This window comes from Heterodontus francisci, unplaced genomic scaffold (genome assembly GCF_036365525.1).
Source record: "Heterodontus francisci isolate sHetFra1 unplaced genomic scaffold, sHetFra1.hap1 HAP1_SCAFFOLD_979, whole genome shotgun sequence".
NCBI classification, from domain to species: Eukaryota; Metazoa; Chordata; class Chondrichthyes; order Heterodontiformes; family Heterodontidae; genus Heterodontus; species Heterodontus francisci.
Genome location: NW_027141411.1, coordinates 53,343 through 70,753, shown reverse-complemented (window position 1 = coordinate 70,753; position 17,411 = coordinate 53,343). Strand labels below are relative to the sequence as shown.

At 56.6% G+C, this 17,411-nt stretch overlaps 1 long non-coding RNA gene across 1 annotated transcript in view; it reads left to right on the top strand.

The window, feature by feature from the left end:
- The first annotated feature begins 200 nt into the window (after positions 1–200).
- The window catches only part of LOC137363352 (uncharacterized), a 52,059-nt gene continuing 34,848 nt past the window's right edge, over positions 201–17,411 (top strand). Inside the window, exon 1 of the long non-coding RNA XR_010972777.1 lies at positions 201–408. This is a non-coding gene — a long non-coding RNA (uncharacterized lncRNA). The remainder of the gene's footprint in view (positions 409–17,411) is intronic.

Below are 17,411 nucleotides of genomic sequence, written 5' to 3'. Positions count from 1 at the left end.
CACTGTGAGTGTGCGTGCGGGAGTGTGTGCGTGTGAGAGTGTGAGAGTGAGTGTGTTCGGGTACATGCTGTGATTACTCTCTCTCTCTCCTCAGTGTCACTGTGAGTGTGCGTGCGGGAGTGTAGTGTGCGAGAGTGTGAGAGTGAGTGTGTTCGGGTACATGCTGTGATTACTTTCTGTCTCTCTCTCTCCTCAGTATCGTGGTTGTCAGAATGTTCACTTGAAGAAGGATTTTTTCCTCACTCACAGTTCCTGTGCACGGTCAGAAACCTTCATTAACCTGCGGGAGGTCAGTAACCGAATCAAACTGCCTCCTGGAGAGTATTTGATCGTCCCCTCAACATTTGACTCTGGGCAGGAGGGCGACTTTGTCCTCAGAGTCTTCACAGAGAAGCAGGCTGACTCGGAGTGAGTGTCTTCACAATTGCAGCCTGTGCAGGATGGCGGTCGGGATTAAGAATGGGCTCAGCACAATCCGGGGAAAAGAGTGGGCTCAGCACAATCCGGGGAAAAGAGTGGGCTGAGCACAATCCGGGGAAAAGGGTGGGCTGAGCACAATCCGGGGAAAAGGGTGGGCTCAGCACAATCCGGGGAAAAGAGTGGGCTGAGCACAATCCGGGGAAAAGGGTGAGCTCAGCACAATCCGGGGAAAAGGGTGGGCTCAGCACTATCCAGGGAAAAGGGTGGGCTCAGCACAATCCGAGGAAAAGGGTGGGCTCAGCACAATCCGGGGAAAAGGGTGGGCTCAGCACAATCCGGGGAAAAGAGTGGGCTGAGCACAATCCGGGGAAAAGGGTGGGCTGAGCACAATCCGGGGAAAAGGGTGGGCTCAGCACAATCCGGGGAAAAGAGTGGGCTCAGCACAATCCGGGGAAAAGAGTGGGCTCAGCACAATCCGGGGAAAAGAGTGGGCTCAGCACAATCCAGGGAAAAGAGTGGGCTCAGCACAATCCGGGGAAAAGAGTGGGCTCAGCAAAATCTGGGGAAAAGAGTGGGCTCAGCACAATCCGGGGAAAAGAGTGGGCTCAGCACAATCCGGGGAAAAGAGTGGGCTCAGCACAATCCGGGGAAAAGAGTGGGCTCAGCACAATCCGGGGAAAAGAATTGGCTCAGCACAATCCGGGGAAAAGGGTGGGCTCAGCACAATCCGGGGAAAAGAATTGGCTCAGCACTATCCGGGGAAAAGGGTGGGCTCAGCACAATCCGGGGAAAAGGGTGGGCTCAGCACTATCCAAGGAAAAGGGTGGGCTCAGCACAATCCGGGGAAAAGGGTGGGCTCAGCACAATCCGAGGAAAAGGGTGGGCTCAGCACAATCCAGGGAAAAGAGTGGGCTCAGCACAATCCGGGGAAAAGAGTGGGCTCAGCACAATCCGGGGAATAGAGTGGGCTCAGCACAATCCGGGGAAAAGAGTGGGCTCAGCACAATCCGGGGAAAAGGGTGGGCTCAGCACAATCCGGGGAAAAGGGTGGGCTCAGCACAATCCGGGGAAAAGGGTGGGCTCAGCACAATCCGGGGAAAAGGGTGGGCTCAGCACAATCCGGGGAAAAGGGTGGGCTCAGCACAATCCGGGGAAAAGGGTGGGCTCAGCACAATCTGGGGAAAAGGGTGGGCTCAGCACAATCCGGGGAAAAGGGTGGGCTCAGCACAATCCGGGGAAAAGGGTGGGCTCAGCACAATCCGGGAAAAAGAGTGGGCTCAGCACAATCCGGGGAAAAGGGTGGGCACGATCCGGGGAAAAGAGTGGGCTCAGCACAATCCGGGGAAAAGAGTGGGCTCAGCACAATCCGGGGAAAAGAATTGGCTCAGCACAATCCGGGGAAAAGGGTGGGCTCAGCACAATCCGGGGAAAAGAATTGGCTCAGCACTATCCGGGGAAAAGGGTGGGCTCAGCACAATCTGGGGAAAAGGGTGGGCTCAGCACTATCCAAGGAAAAGGGTGGGCTCAGCACAATCCGGGGAAAAGGGTGGGCTCAGCACAATCCGAGGAAAAGGGTGGGCTCAGCACAATCCAGGGAAAAGAGTGGGCTCAGCACAATCCGGGGAAAAGAGTGGGCTCAGCACAATCCGGGGAATAGAGTGGGCTCAGCACAATCCGGGGAAAAGAGTGGGCTCAGCACAATCCGGGGAAAAGGGTGGGCTCAGCACAATCCGGGGAAAAGGGTGGGCTCAGCACAATCCGGGGAAAAGGGTGGGCTCAGCACAATCCGGGGAAAAGGGTGGGCTCAGCACAATCCGGGGAAAAGGGTGGGCTCAGCACAATCCGGGGAAAAGGGTGGGCTCAGCACAATCTGGGGAAAAGGGTGGGCTCAGCACAATCCGGGGAAAAGGGTGGGCTCAGCACAATCCGGGGAAAAGGGTGGGCTCAGCACAATCCGGGAAAAAGAGTGGGCTCAGCACAATCCGGGGAAAAGGGTGGGCACGATCCGGGGAAAAGAGTGGGCTCAGCACAATCCGGGGAAAAGAGTGGGCTCAGCACAATCCGGGGAAAAGAGTGGGCTCAGCACAATCCGGGGAAAAGGGTGGGCTCAGCACAATCCGGGGAAAAGAGTGGGCTCAGCACAATCCGGGGAAAAGAGTGGGCTCAGCACAATCCGGGAAAAAGAGTGGGCTCAGCACAATCCGGGGAAAAGGGTGGGCTCAGCACAATCCGGGAAAAAGAGTGGGCTCAGCACAATCCGGGGAAAAGGGTGGGCTCAGCACAATCCGGGAAAAAGAGTGGGCTCAGCACAATCCGGGGAAAAGAGTGGGCTCAGCACAATCCGGGAAAAAGAGTGGGCTCAGCACAATCCGGGGAAAAGAGTGGGGTCAGCACAATCCGGGGAAAAGGGTGGGGTCAGCACAATCCGGGGAAAAGGGTGGGCTCAGCACAATCCGGGGAAAAGGGTGGGCTCAGCACAATCCGGGAAAAAGAGTGGGCTCAGCACAATCCGGGAAAAAGAGTGGGCTCAGCACAATCCGGGGAAAAGGGTGGGCTCAGCACAATCCGGGAAAAAGAGTGGGCTCAGCACAATCCGGGGAAAAGAGTGGGCTCAGCACAATCCGGGGAAAAGAGTGGGGTCAGCACAATCCGGGGAAAAGGGTGGGGTCAGCACAATCCGGGGAAAAGGGTGGGCTCAGCACAATCCGGGGAAAAGGGTGGGCTCAGCACAATCCGGGGAAAAGGGTGGGCTCAGCACAATCCGGGGAAAAGGGTGGGGTCAGCACAATCCGGGGAAAAGAGTGGGCTCAGCACTATCCAGGGAAAAGAGTGGGCTCAGCACAATCCGGGGAAAAGAGTGGGCTCAGCACAATCCGGGGAAAAGGGTGGGCTCAGCACAATCCGGGGAAAAGGGTGGGCTCAGCACAATCCGGGGAAAAGAGTGGGCTCAGCACAATCCGGGGAAAAGGGTGGGCTCAGCACAATCCGGGGAAAAGGGTGGGGTCAGCACAATCCGGGGAAAAGAGTGGGCTCAGCACTATCCATGGAAAAGAGTGGGCTCAGCACAATCCGGGGAAAAGGGTGGGCTCAGCACTATCCGGGGAAAAGGGTGGGCTCAGCACAATCCGGGGAAAAGGGTGGGCTCAGCACTATCCTGGGAAAAGAGTGGGCTCAGCACAATCCGGGGAAAAGAATTGGCTCAGCACAATCCGGGGAAAAGGGTGGGCACAGCACAATCCGAGGAAAAGGGTGGGCTCAGCACTATCCGGGGAAAAGAGTGGGCTCAGCACTATCCGGGGAAAAGAGTGGGCTCAGCACTATCCGGGGAAAAGAGTGGGCTCAGCACAATCCGGGAAAAAGAGTGGGCTCAGCACAATCCGGGGAAAAGGGTGGGCTCAGCACAATCCGGGGAAAAGAGTGGGCTCAGCACAATCCGGGGAAAAGGGTGGGCTCAGCACAATCCGGGGAAAAGGGTGGGCTCAGCACAATCCGGGGAAAAGAGTGGGCTCAGCACAATCCGGGGAAAAGGGTGGGCTCAGCACAATCCGGGAAAAAGAGTGGGCTCAGCACAATCCGAGGAAAAGGGTGGGCTCAGCACAATCCGGGGAAAAGAGTGGGCTCAGCACAATCCGGGGAAAAGAGTGGGCTCAGCACAATCCATGGAAAAGAGTGGGCTCAGCACAATCCGGGGAAAAGGGTGGGCTCAGCACAATCCGGGGAAAAGAGTGGGCTCAGCACAATCCGGGGAAAAGGGTGGGCTCAGCACAATCCGGGGAAAAGGGTGGGCTCAGCACAATCCGGGGAAAAGGGTGGGCTCAGCAGAATCCGGGGAAAAGGGTGGGGTCAGCACAATCCGGGGAAAAGAGTGGGCTCAGCACTATCCAGGGAAAAGAGTGGGCTCAGCACAATCCGGGGAAAAGAGTGGGCTCAGCACAATCCGGGGAAAAGGGTGGGCTCAGCACAATCCGGGGAAAAGGGTGGGCTCAGCACAATCCGGGGAAAAGAGTGGGCTCAGCACAATCCGGGGAAAAGGGTGGGCTCAGCACAATCCGGGGAAAAGGGTGGGGTCAGCACAATCCGGGGAAAAGAGTGGGCTCAGCACTATCCATGGAAAAGAGTGGGCTCAGCACAATCCGGGGAAAAGGGTGGGCTCAGCACAATCCGGGGAAAAGGGTGGGCACAGCACAATCCGAGGAAAAGGGTGGGCTCAGCACTATCCGGGGAAAAGAGTGGGCTCAGCACTATCCGGGGAAAAGAGTGGGCTCAGCACTATCCGGGGAAAAGAGTGGGCTCAGCACAATCCGGGAAAAAGAGTGGGCTCAGCACAATCCGGGGAAAAGGGTGGGCTCAGCACAATCCGGGGAAAAGAGTGGGCTCAGCACAATCCGGGGAAAAGGGTGGGCTCAGCACAATCCGGGGAAAAGGGTGGGCTCAGCACAATCCGGGGAAAAGAGTGGGCTCAGCACAATCCGGGGAAAAGGGTGGGCTCAGCACAATCCGGGAAAAAGAGTGGGCTCAGCACAATCCGAGGAAAAGGGTGGGCTCAGCACAATCCGGGGAAAAGAGTGGGCTCAGCACAATCCGGGGAAAAGAGTGGGCTCAGCACAATCCATGGAAAAGAGTGGGCTCAGCACAATCCGGGGAAAAGGGTGGGCTCAGCACAATCCGGGGAAAAGAGTGGGCTCAGCACAATCCGGGGAAAAGGGTGGGCTCAGCACAATCCGGGGAAAAGGGTGGGCTCAGCACAATCCGGGGAAAAGGGTGGGCTCAGCAGAATCCGGGGAAAAGGGTGGGGTCAGCACAATCCGGGGAAAAGAGTGGGCTCAGCACTATCCAGGGAAAAGAGTGGGCTCAGCACAATCCGGGGAAAAGAGTGGGCTCAGCACAATCCGGGGAAAAGGGTGGGCTCAGCACAATCCGGGGAAAAGGGTGGGCTCAGCACAATCCGGGGAAAAGAGTGGGCTCAGCACAATCCGGGGAAAAGGGTGGGCTCAGCACAATCCGGGGAAAAGGGTGGGGTCAGCACAATCCGGGGAAAAGAGTGGGCTCAGCACTATCCATGGAAAAGAGTGGGCTCAGCACAATCCGGGGAAAAGGGTGGGCTCAGCACTATCCGGGGAAAAGGGTGGGCTCAGCACAATCCGGGGAAAAGGGTGGGCTCAGCACTATCCTGGGAAAAGAGTGGGCTCAGCACAATCCGGGGAAAAGAATTGGCTCAGCACAATCCGGGGAAAAGGGTGGGCACAGCACAATCCGAGGAAAAGGGTGGGCTCAGCACTATCCGGGGAAAAGAGTGGGCTCAGCACAATCCGGGAAAAAGAGTGGGCTCAGCACAATCCGGGGAAAAGGGTGGGCTCAGCACAATCCGGGGAAAATGGTGGGCTCAGCACAATCCGGGGAAAAGGGTGGGCTCAGCACAATCCGGGGAAAAGGGTGGGCTCAGCACAATCCGGGGAAAAGAGTGGGCTCAGCACAATCCGGGGAAAAGGGTGGGCTCAGCACAATCCGGGAAAAAGAGTGGGCTCAGCACAATCCGAGGAAAAGGGTGGGCTCAGCACAATCCGGGGAAAAGAGTGGGCTCAGCACAATCCGGGGAAAAGAGTGGGCTCAGCACAATCCATGGAAAAGAGTGGGCTCAGCACAATCCGGGGAAAAGGGTGGGCTCAGCACAATCCGGGGAAAAGAGTGGGCTCAGCACAATCCGGGGAAAAGGGTGGGCTCAGCACAATCCGGGGAAAAGAGTGGGCTCAGCACAATCCGGGGAAAAGAGTGGGCTCAGCACTATCCGGGGAAAAGGGTGGGCTCAGCACAATCCTTGAAAAAGAGTGGGCTCAGCACAATCCGGGGAAAAGAGTGGGCTCAGCACTATCCGGGGAAAAGAGTGGGCTCAGCACTATCCGGGGAAAAGAGTGGGCTCAGCACAATCCGGGGAAAAGAGTGGGCTCAGCACAATCCGGGGAAAAGAGTGGGCTCAGCACAATCCGGGGAAAAGAGTGGGCTCAGCACTATCCGGGGAAAAGGGTGGGCTCAGCACAATCCGGGAAAAAGAGTGGGCTCAGCACAATCCGGGGAAAAGAGTGGGCTCAGCACAATCCGGGGAAAAGAGTGGGCTCAGCACAATCCGGGGAAAAGGGTGGGCTCAGCACAATCCGGGGAAAAGAGTGGGCTCAGCACTATCCAGGGAAAAGGGTGGGCTCAGCACAATCCGGGGAAAAGAGTGGGCTCAGCACAATCCGGGGAAAAGGGTGGGCTCAGCACTATCCGGGGAAAAGGGTGGGCTCAGCACAATCCGGGAAAAAGAGTGGGCTCAGCACAATCCGGGGAAAAGAGTGGGCTCAGCACAATCCGGGAAAAAGAGTGGGCTCAGCACAATCCGGGGAAAAGGGTGGGCTCAGCACAATCCGGGGAAAAGAGTGGGCTCAGCACAATCCGGGGAAAAGGGTGGGCTCAGCACAATCCGGGGAAAAGTGTGGGCTCAGCACAATCCGGGGAAAAGGGTGGGCTCAGCACAATCCGGGAAAAAGAGTGGGCTCAGCACAATCCGAGGAAAAGGGTGGGCTCAGCACAATCCGGGGAAAAGAGTGGGCTCAGCACAATCCATGGAAAAGAGTGGGCTCAGCACAATCCGTGGAAAAGAGTGGGCTCAGCACAATCCGGGGAAAAGGGTGGGCTCAGCACAATCCGGGGAAAAGGGTGGGCTCAGCACAATCCGGGGAAAAGAGTGGGCTCAGCACAATCCGGGGAAAAGGGTGGGCTCTACTCAATCCGGGGAAAAGGGTGGGCTCTACTCAATCCGGGGAAAAGGGTGGGCTCTACTCAATCCGGGGAAAAGGGTGGGCTCAGCACAATCCGGGGAAAAGAGTGGGCTCAGCACAATCCGGGGAAAAGGGTGGGCTCAGCACAATCCGGGGAAAAGAGTGGGCTCAGCACAATCCGGGGAAAAGAGTGGGCTCAGCACAATCCGGGGAAAAGAGTGGGCTCAGCACAATCAATGGAAAAGAGTGGGCTCAGCACTATCCGGGGAAAAGTGTGGGCTCAGCACAATCCATGGAAAAGAGTGGGCTCAGCACTATCCGGGGAAAAGAGTGGGCTCAGCACAATCCGGGGAAAAGGGTGGGCTCAGCACAATCCGGGAAAAGGGTGGGCTCAGCACTATCCGGGGAAAAGAGTGGGCTCAGCACAATCCGGGGAAAAGAGTGGGCTCAGCACAATCCGGGAAAAGAGTGGGCTCAGCACAATCCGGGGAAAAGAGTGGGCTCAGCACAATCCGGGAAAAGAGTGGGCTCAGCACAATCCAGGGAAAAGGGTGGGCTCAGCACTATCCGGGGAAAAGAGTGGGCTCAGCACAATCCAGGGAAAAGGGTGGGCTCAGCACTATCCGGGGAAAAGAGTGGGCTCAGCACTATCCGGGGAAAAGAGTGGGCTCAGCACAATCCGGGGAAAAGGGTGGGCTCAGCACAATCCAGGGAAAAGGGTGGGCTCAGCACTATCCGGGGAAAAGAGTGGGCTCAGCACAATCCGGGGAAAAGAGTGGGCTCAGCACAATCCATGGAAAAGAGTGGGCTCAGCACTATCCGAGGAAAAGAGTGGGCTCAGCACAATCCGGGGAAAAGGGTGGGCTCAGCACTATCCAGGGAAAAGAGTGGGCTCAGCACAATCCGGGGAAAAGAGTGGGCTCAGCACAATCCATGGAAAAGAGTGGGCTCAGCACAATCCGAGGAAAAGAGTGGGCTCAGCACAATCCGGGGAAAAGGGTGGGCTCAGCACTATCCAGGGAAAAGAGTGGGCTCAGCACAATCCGGGAAAAGGGTGAGCTCAGCACAATCCGGGGAAAAGGGTGGGCTCAGCACTATCCAGGGAAAAGGGTGGGCTCAGCACTATCCGGGGAAAAGAGTGGGCTCAGCACAATCCGGGGAAAAGAGTGGGCTCAGCACAATCCGGGGATAAGAATGGGCTCAGCACAATCCGAGGAAAAGAGTGGGCTCAGCACAACCCAAGGAAAAGAGTGGGCTCAGCACAATCCAAGGAAAAGGGTGGGCTCAGCACAATCCGGGGAAAAGGGTGGGCTCAGCACAATCCGGGGAAAAGAGTGGGCTCAGCACAATCCGGGGAAAAGAGTGGGCTCAGCACAATCCGTGGAAAAGAGTGGTCTCAGCACAATCCAAGGAAAAGGGTGGGCTCAGCACAATCCAAGGAAAAGAGTGGGCTCAGCACAATCCAAGGAAAAGGGTGGGCTCAGCACAATCCGGGGAAAAGAGTGGGCTCAGCACAATCCAGGGAAAAGGGTGGGCTCAGCACAATCCGGGGAAAAGAGTGGGCTCAGCACAATCCGGGGAAAAGGGTGGGCTCAGCACAATCCGGGGAAAAGAGTGGGCTCAGCACAATCCGGGGAAAAGTGTGGGCTCAGCACAATCCGGGGAAAAGGGTGGGCTCAGCACAATCCGCGGAAAAGAGTGGCCTCAGCACAATCCGGGGAAAAAGAGTGGGCTCAGCACAATCCAAGGAAAAGGGTGGGCTCAGCACAATCCGGGGAAAAGAGTGGGCTCAGCACAATCCGAGGAAAAGGGTGGGCTCAGCACAATCCGGGGAAAAGAGTGGGCTCAGCACAATCCGGGGAAAAGAGTGGGCTCAGCACAATCCATGGAAAAGAGTGGGCTCAGCACAATCCGGGGAAAAGGGTGGGCTCAGCACAATCCGGGGAAAAGGGTGGGCTCAGCACAATCCGGGGAAAAGAGTGGGCACAGCACAATCCGGGGAAAAGAGTGGGCTCAGCACAATCCGGGGAAAAGAGTGGGCTCAGCACAATCCGGGAAAAGAGTGGGCTCAGCACAATCCGGGGAAAAGAGTGGGCTCAGCACAATCCGGGGAAAAGAGTGGGCTCAGCACAATCCGGGGAAAAGAGTGGGCTCAGCACAATCCGTGGAAAAGAGTGGTCTCAGCACAATCCAAGGAAAAGGGTGGGCTCAGCACAATCCAAGGAAAAGAGTGGGCTCAGCACAATCCAAGGAAAAGGGTGGGCTCAGCACAATCCGGGGAAAAGAGTGGGCTCAGCACAATCCAGGGAAAAGGGTGGGCTCAGCACAATCCGGGGAAAAGAGTGGGCTCAGCACAATCCGGGGAAAAGGGTGGGCTCAGCACAATCCGGGGAAAAGAGTGGGCTCAGCACAATCCGGGGAAAAGGGTGGGCTCAGCACAATCCGCGGAAAAGAGTGGCCTCAGCACAATCCGGGGAAAAAGAGTGGGCTCAGCACAATCCAAGGAAAAGGGTGGGCTCAGCACAATCCGGGGAAAAGAGTGGGCTCAGCACAATCCGAGGAAAAGGGTGGGCTCAGCACAATCCGGGGAAAAGAGTGGGCTCAGCACAATCCGGGGAAAAGAGTGGGCTCAGCACAATCCATGGAAAAGAGTGGGCTCAGCACAATCCGGGGAAAAGGGTGGGCTCAGCACAATCCGGGGAAAAGAGTGGGCTCAGCACAATCCGGGGAAAAGAGTGGGCTCAGCACAATCCGGGGAAAAGAGTGGGCTCAGCACAATCCGGGAAAAGAGTGGGCTCAGCACAATCCGGGGAAAAGAGTGGGCTCAGCACAATCCGGGAAAAGAGTGGGCTCAGCACAATCCAGGGAAAAGGGTGGGCTCAGCACAATCCAAGGAAAAGAGTGGGCTCAGCACAATCCAGGGAAAAGGGTGAGCTCAGCACTATCCGGGGAAAAGAGTGGGCTCAGCACAATCCAGGGAAAAGGGTGGGCTCAGCACTATCCGGGGAAAAGAGTGGGCTCAGCACTATCCGGGGAAAAGAGTGGGCTCAGCACAATCCGGGGAAAAGGGTGGGCTCAGCACAATCCAGGGAAAAGGGTGGGCTCAGCACTATCCGGGGAAAAGAGTGGGCTCAGCACAATCCGGGGAAAAGAGTGGGCTCAGCACAATCCATGGAAAAGAGTGGGCTCAGCACTATCCGAGGAAAAGAGTGGGCTCAGCACAATCCGGGGAAAAGTGTGGGCTCAGCACTATCCAGGGAAAAGAGTGGGCTCAGCACAATCCGGGGAAAAGAGTGGGCTCAGCACAATCCATGGAAAAGAGTGGGCTCAGCACAATCCGAGGAAAAGAGTGGGCTCAGCACAATCCGGGGAAAAGGGTGGGCTCAGCACTATCCAGGGAAAAGAGTGGGCTCAGCACAATCCGGGAAAAGGGTGAGCTCAGCACAATCCGGGGAAAAGGGTGGGCTCAGCACTATCCAGGGAAAAGGGTGGGCTCAGCACTATCCGGGGAAAAGAGTGGGCTCAGCACAATCCGGGGAAAAGAGTGGGCTCAGCACAATCCGGGGATAAGAATGGGCTCAGCACAATCCGAGGAAAAGAGTGGGCTCAGCACAACCCAAGGAAAAGAGTGGGCTCAGCACAATCCAAGGAAAAGGATGGGCTCAGCACAATCCGGGGAAAAGAGTGGGCTCAGCACAATCCGGGGAAAAGAGTGGGCTCAGCACAATCCGGGGAAAAGAGTGGGCTCAGCACAATCCGTGGAAAAGAGTGATCTCAGCACAATCCAAGGAAAAGGGTGGGCTCAGCACAATCCGGGGAAAAGAGTGGGCTCAGCACAATCCGGGGAAAAGGGTGGGCTCAGCACAATCCGGGGAAAAGAGTGGGCTCAGCACAATCCGGGGAAAAGTGTGGGCTCAGCACAATCCGGGGAAAAGGGTGGGCTCAGCACAATCCGCGGAAAAGAGTGGCCTCAGCACAATCCGGGGAAAAAGAGTGGGCTCAGCACAATCCAAGGAAAAGGGTGGGCTCAGCACAATCCGGGGAAAAGAGTGGGCTCAGCACAATCCGAGGAAAAGGGTGGGCTCAGCACAATCCGGGGAAAAGAGTGGGCTCAGCACAATCCGGGGAAAAGAGTGGGCTCAGCACAATCCATGGAAAAGAGTGGGCTCAGCACAATCCGGGGAAAAGGGTGGGCTCAGCACAATCCGGGGAAAAGGGTGGGCTCAGCACAATCCGGGGAAAAGAGTGGGCACAGCACAATCCGGGGAAAAGAGTGGGCTCAGCACTATCCAGGGAAAAGGGTGGGCTCAGCACAATCCGGGAAAAAGAGTGGGCTCAGCACAATCCGGGGAAAAGAGTGGGCTCAGCACTATCCGGGGAAAAGAGTGGGCTCAGCACTATCCGGGGAAAAGAGTGGGCTCAGCACAATCCGGGGAAAAGAGTGGGCTCAGCACAATCCGGGGAAAAGAGTGGGCTCAGCACAATCCGGGGAAAAGAGTGGGCTCAGCACAATCCGGGGAAAAGAGTGGGCTCAGCACTATCCAGGGAAAAGGGTGGGCTCAGCACAATCCGGGAAAAAGAGTGGGCTCAGCACAATCCGGGGAAAAGAGTGGGCTCAGCACAATCCGGGGAAAAGAGTGGGCTCAGCACAATCCGGGGAAAAGGGTGGGCTCAGCACAATCCGGGGAAAAGAGTGGGCTCAGCACTATCCAGGGAAAAGGGTGGGCTCAGCACAATCCGGGGAAAAGAGTGGGCTCAGCACAATCCGGGGAAAAGAGTGGGCTCAGCACAATCCGGGGAAAAGGGTGGGCTCAGCACTATCCGGGGAAAAGGGTGGGCTCAGCACAATCCGGGAAAAAGAGTGGGCTCAGCACAATCCGGGGAAAAGAGTGGGCTCAGCACAATCCGGGAAAAAGAGTGGGCTCAGCACAATCCGGGGAAAAGGGTGGGCTCAGCACAATCCGGGGAAAAGAGTGGGCTCAGCACAATCCGGGGAAAAGGGTGGGCTCAGCACAATCCGGGGAAAAGTGTGGGCTCAGCACAATCCGGGGAAAAGGGTGGGCTCAGCACAATCCGGGAAAAAGAGTGGGCTCAGCACAATCCGAGGAAAAGGGTGGGCTCAGCACAATCCGGGGAAAAGAGTGGGCTCAGCACAATCCGGGGAAACGAGTGGGCTCAGCACAATCCATGGAAAAGAGTGGGCTCAGCACAATCCGTGGAAAAGAGTGGGCTCAGCACAATCCGGGGAAAAGGGTGGGCTCAGCACAATCCGGGGAAAAGGGTGGGCTCAGCACAATCCGGGGAAAAGGGTGGGCTCTACTCAATCCGGGGAAAAGGGTTGGCTCTACTCAATCCGGGGAAAAGGGTGGGCTCAGCACAATCCGGGGAAAAGAGTGGGCTCAGCACAATCCGGGGAAAAGGGTGGGCTCAGCACAATCCGGGGAAAAGAGTGGGCTCAGCACAATCCGGGGAAAAGAGTGGGCTCAGCACAATCCGGGGAAAAGAGTGGGCTCAGCACAATCCATGGAAAAGAGTGGGCTCAGCACTATCCGGGGAAAAGTGTGGGCTCAGCACAATCCATGGAAAAGAGTGGGCTCAGCACTATCCGGGGAAAAGAGTGGGCTCAGCACAATCCGGGGAAAAGGGTGGGCTCAGCACAATCCGGGAAAAGGGTGGGCTCAGCACTATCCGGGGAAAAGAGTGGGCTCAGCACAATCCGGGGAAAAGAGTGGGCTCAGCACAATCCGGGAAAAGAGTGGGCTCAGCACAATCCGGGGAAAAGAGTGGGCTCAGCACAATCCGGGAAAAGAGTGGGCTCAGCACAATCCAGGGAAAAGGGTGGGCTCAGCACTATCCGGGGAAAAGAGTGGGCTCAGCACAATCCAGGGAAAAGGGTGGGCTCAGCACTATCCGGGGAAAAGAGTGGGCTCAGCACTATCCGGGGAAAAGAGTGGGCTCAGCACAATCCGGGGAAAAGGGTGGGCTCAGCACAATCCAGGGAAAAGGGTGGGCTCAGCACTATCCGGGGAAAAGAGTGGGCTCAGCACAATCCGGGGAAAAGAGTGGGCTCAGCACAATCCGGGGAAAAGAGTGGGCTCAGCACAATCCGGGGAAAAGGGTGGGCTCAGCACTATCCAGGGAAAAGAGTGGGCTCAGCACAATCCGGGAAAAAGGTGAGCTCAGCACAATCCGGGGAAAAGGGTGGGCTCAGCACTATCCGGGGAAAAGAGTGGGCTCAGCACAATCCGGGGAAAAGAGTGGGCTCAGCACAATCCATGGAAAAGAGTGGGCTCAGCACAATCCGGGGAAAAGGGTGGGCTCAGCACTATCCAGGGAAAAGAGTGGGCTCAGCACAATCCGGGAAAAGGGTGAGCTCAGCACAATCCGGGGAAAAGGGTGGGCTCAGCACTATCCAGGGAAAAGGGTGGGCTCAGCACTATCCGGGGAAAAGAGTGGGCTCAGCACAATCCGGGGATAAGAATGGGCTCAGCACAATCCGAGGAAAAGAGTGGGCTCAGCACAATCCAAGGAAAAGAGTGGGCTCAGCACAATCCAAGGAAAAGGGTGGGCTCAGCACAATCCGGGGAAAAGAGTGGGCTCAGCACAATCCGGGGAAAAGAGTGGGCTCAGCACAATCCGGGGAAAAGGGTGGGCTCATCACTATCCGGGGAAAAGAGTGGGCTCAGCACAATCCAAGGAAAAGGGTGGGCTCAGCACAATCCAAGGAAAAGAGTGGGCTCAGCACAATCCAAGGAAAAGAGTGGGCTCAGCACAATCCAAGGAAAAGGGTGGGCTCAGCACAATCCAAGGAAAAGGGTGGGCTCAGCACAATCCGGGGAAAAGAGTGGGCTCAGCACAATCCAGGGAAAAGGGTGGGCTCAGCACAATCCGGGGAAAAGAGTGGGCTCAGCACAATCCGGGGAAAAGGGTGGGCTCAGCACAATCCGGGGAAAAGAGTGGGCTCAGCACAATCCGGGGAAAAGGGTGGGCTCAGCACAATCCGAGGAAAAGAGTGGCCTCAGCACAATCCGGGGAAAAAGAGTGGGCTCAGCACAATCCAAGGAAAAGGGTGGGCTCAGCACAATCCGGGGAAAAGAGTGGGCTCAGCACAATCCAAGGAAAAGGGTGGGCTCAGCACAATCCGGGGAAAAGAGTGGGCTCAGCACAATCCAGGGAAAAAGGTGGGCTCAGCACAATCCGGGGAAAAGAGTGGGCTCAGCACAATCCGGGGAAAAGGGTGGGCTCAGCACAATCCGGGGAAAAGAGTGGGCTCAGCACAATCCGGGGAAAAGGGTGGGCTCAGCACAATCCGGGGAAAAGAGTGGGCTCAGCACAATCCGAGGAAAAGAGTGGGCTCAGCACATTTCAAGGAAAAGAATGGGCTCAGCACAATCCGGGGAAAAGAGTGGGCTCAGCACAATCCGGGGATAAGAATGGGCTCAGCACAATCCGAGGAAAAGAGTGGGCTCAGCACAATCCGAGGAAAAGAGTGGGCTCAGCACATTTCAAGGAAAAGAATGGGCTCAGCACAATCCGGGGAAAAGAGTGGGCTCAGCACAATCCGGGGATAAGAATGGGCTCAGCACAATCCGGGGAAAAGAGTGGGCTCAGCACAATCCGGGGAAAAGGGTGGGCTCAGCACAATCCGGGGAAAAGAGTGGGCTCAGCACAATCCGAGGAAAAGAGTGGGCTCAGCACATTTCAAGGAAAAGAATGGGCTCAGCACAATCCGGGGAAAAGAGTGGGCTCAGCACAATCCGGGGAAAAGAGTGGGCTCAGCACAATCCGGGGAAAAGGGTGGGCTCAGCACAATCCGGGGATAAGAATGGGCTCAGCACAATCCGAGGAAAAGAGTGGGCTCAGCACAATCCAGGGAAAAAGGTGGGCTCAGCACAATCCGGGGAAAAGAGTGGGCTCAGCACAATCCGGGGAAAAGGGTGGGCTCAGCACAATCCGGGGAAAAGAGTGGGCTCAGCACAATCCGGGGAAAAGGGTGGGCTCAGCACAATCCGGGGAAAAGAGTGGGCTCAGCACAATCCGGGGAAAAGAGTGGGCTCAGCACAATCCGGGGAAAAGAGTGGGCTCAGCACAATCCGGGGAAAAGAGTGGGCTCAGCACAATCCGGGGAAAAGAATGGGCTCAGCACTATCCGAGGAAAAGAGTGGGCTCAGCACAATCCGGGGAAAAGGGTGGGCTCAGCACAATCCAGGGAAAAGGGTGGGCTCAGCACTATCCGGGGAAAAGAGTGGGCTCAGCACAATCCGGGGAAAAGAGTGGGCTCAGCACAATCCGGGAAAAGGGTGAGCTCAGCACAATCCGGGGAAAAGGGTGGGCTCAGCACTATCCGGGGAAAAGAGTGGGCTCAGCACAATCCGGGGAAAAGGAGTGGGCTCAGCACAATCCGGGGAAAAGGGTGGGCTCAGCACAATCCGGGGAAAAGGGTGGGCTCAGCACAATCCGGGGAAAAGAGTGGCCTCAGCACAATCCGGGGAAAATTGTGGGCTCAGCACAATCCGGGGAAAAGAGTGGGCTCAGCACAATCCGGGGAAAAGAGTGGGCTCAGCACAATCCAAGGAAAAGGGTGGGCTCAGCACAATCCGGGGAAAAGAGTGGGCACGATCCGGGGAAAAGAGTGGGCTCAGCACTATCCGGGGAAAAGGGTGGGCTCAGCACAATCCGGGGAAAAGAATGGGCTCAGCACAATCCGAGGAAAAGAGTGGGCTCAGCACATTTCAAGGAAAAGAATGGGCTCAGCACAATCCGGGGAAAAGAGTGGGCTCAGCACAATCCGGGGATAAGAGTGGGCTCAGCACAATCAAAGGAAAAGAATGGGCTCAGCACAATCCGGGGAAAAGAGTGGGCTCAGCACAATCAAAGGAAAAGAATGGGCTCAGCACAATCCGGGGAAAAGAGTGGGCTCAGCACAATCCGAGGAAAAGAGTGGGCTCAGCACAATCAAAGGAAAAGAATGGGCTCAGCACAATCCGGGGAAAAGAGTGGGCTCAGCACAATCCGGGGAAAAGAGTGGGCTCAGCACAATCCGGGGAAAAGAGTGGGCTCAGCACAATCCGGGGAAAAGAATGGGCTCAGCACTATCCGAGGAAAAGAGTGGGCTCAGCACAATCCGGGGAAAAGGGTGGGCTCAGCACAATCCAGGGAAAAGGGTGGGCTCAGCACTATCCGGGGAAAAGAGTGGGCTCAGCACAATCCGGGGAAAAGAGTGGGCTCAGCACAATCCGGGAAAAGGGTGAGCTCAGCACAATCCGGGGAAAAGGGTGGGCTCAGCACTATCCAGGGAAAAGGGTGGGCTCAGCACTATCCGGGGAAAAGAGTGGGCTCAGCACAATCCGGGGAAAAGGGTGGGCTCAGCACTATCCGGGGAAAAGAGTGGGCTCAGCACAATCCGGGGAAAAGAGTGGGCTCAGCACAATCCATGGAAAAGAGTGGGCTAAGCACAATCCGGGGAAAAGGGTGGGCTCAGCACTATCCAGGGAAAAGAGTGGGCTCAGCACAAACCGGGAAAAGGGTGAGCTCAGCACAATCGGGGAAAAGGGTGGGCTCAGCACTATCCAGGGAAAAGGGTGGGCTCAGCACTATCCGGGGAAAAGAGTGGGCTCAGCACAATCCGGGGATAAGAATGGGCTCAGCACAATCCGAGGAAAAGAGTGGGCTCAGCACAATCCAAGGAAAAGAGTGGGCTCAGCACAATCCAAGGAAAAGGGTGGGCTCAGCACAATCCGGGGAAAAGAGTGGGCTCAGCACAATCCGGGGAAAAGAGTGGGCTCAGCACAATCCGGGGAAAAGAGTGGGCTCAGCACAATCCGGGGAAAAGAGTGGGCTCAGCACAATCCAAGGAAAAGGGTGGGCTCAGCACAATCCAAGGAAAAGAGTGGGCTCAGCACAATCCAAGGAAAAGGGTGGGCTCAGCACAATCCGGGGAAAAGAGTGGGCTCAGCACAATCCAGGGAAAAGGGTGGGCTCAGCACAATCCGGGGAAAAGAGTGGGCTCAGCACAATCCGGGGAAAAGGGTGGGCTCAGCACAATCCGGGGAAAAGAGTGGGCTCAGCACAATCCGGGGAAAAGAGTGGGCTCAGCACAATCCGGGGAAAAGGGTGGGCTCAGCACAATCCGAGGAAAAGAGTGGCCTCAGCACAATCCGAGGAAAAAGAGTGGGCTCAGCACAATCCAAGGAAAAGGGTGGGCTCAGCACAATCCGGGGAAAAGAGTGGGCTCAG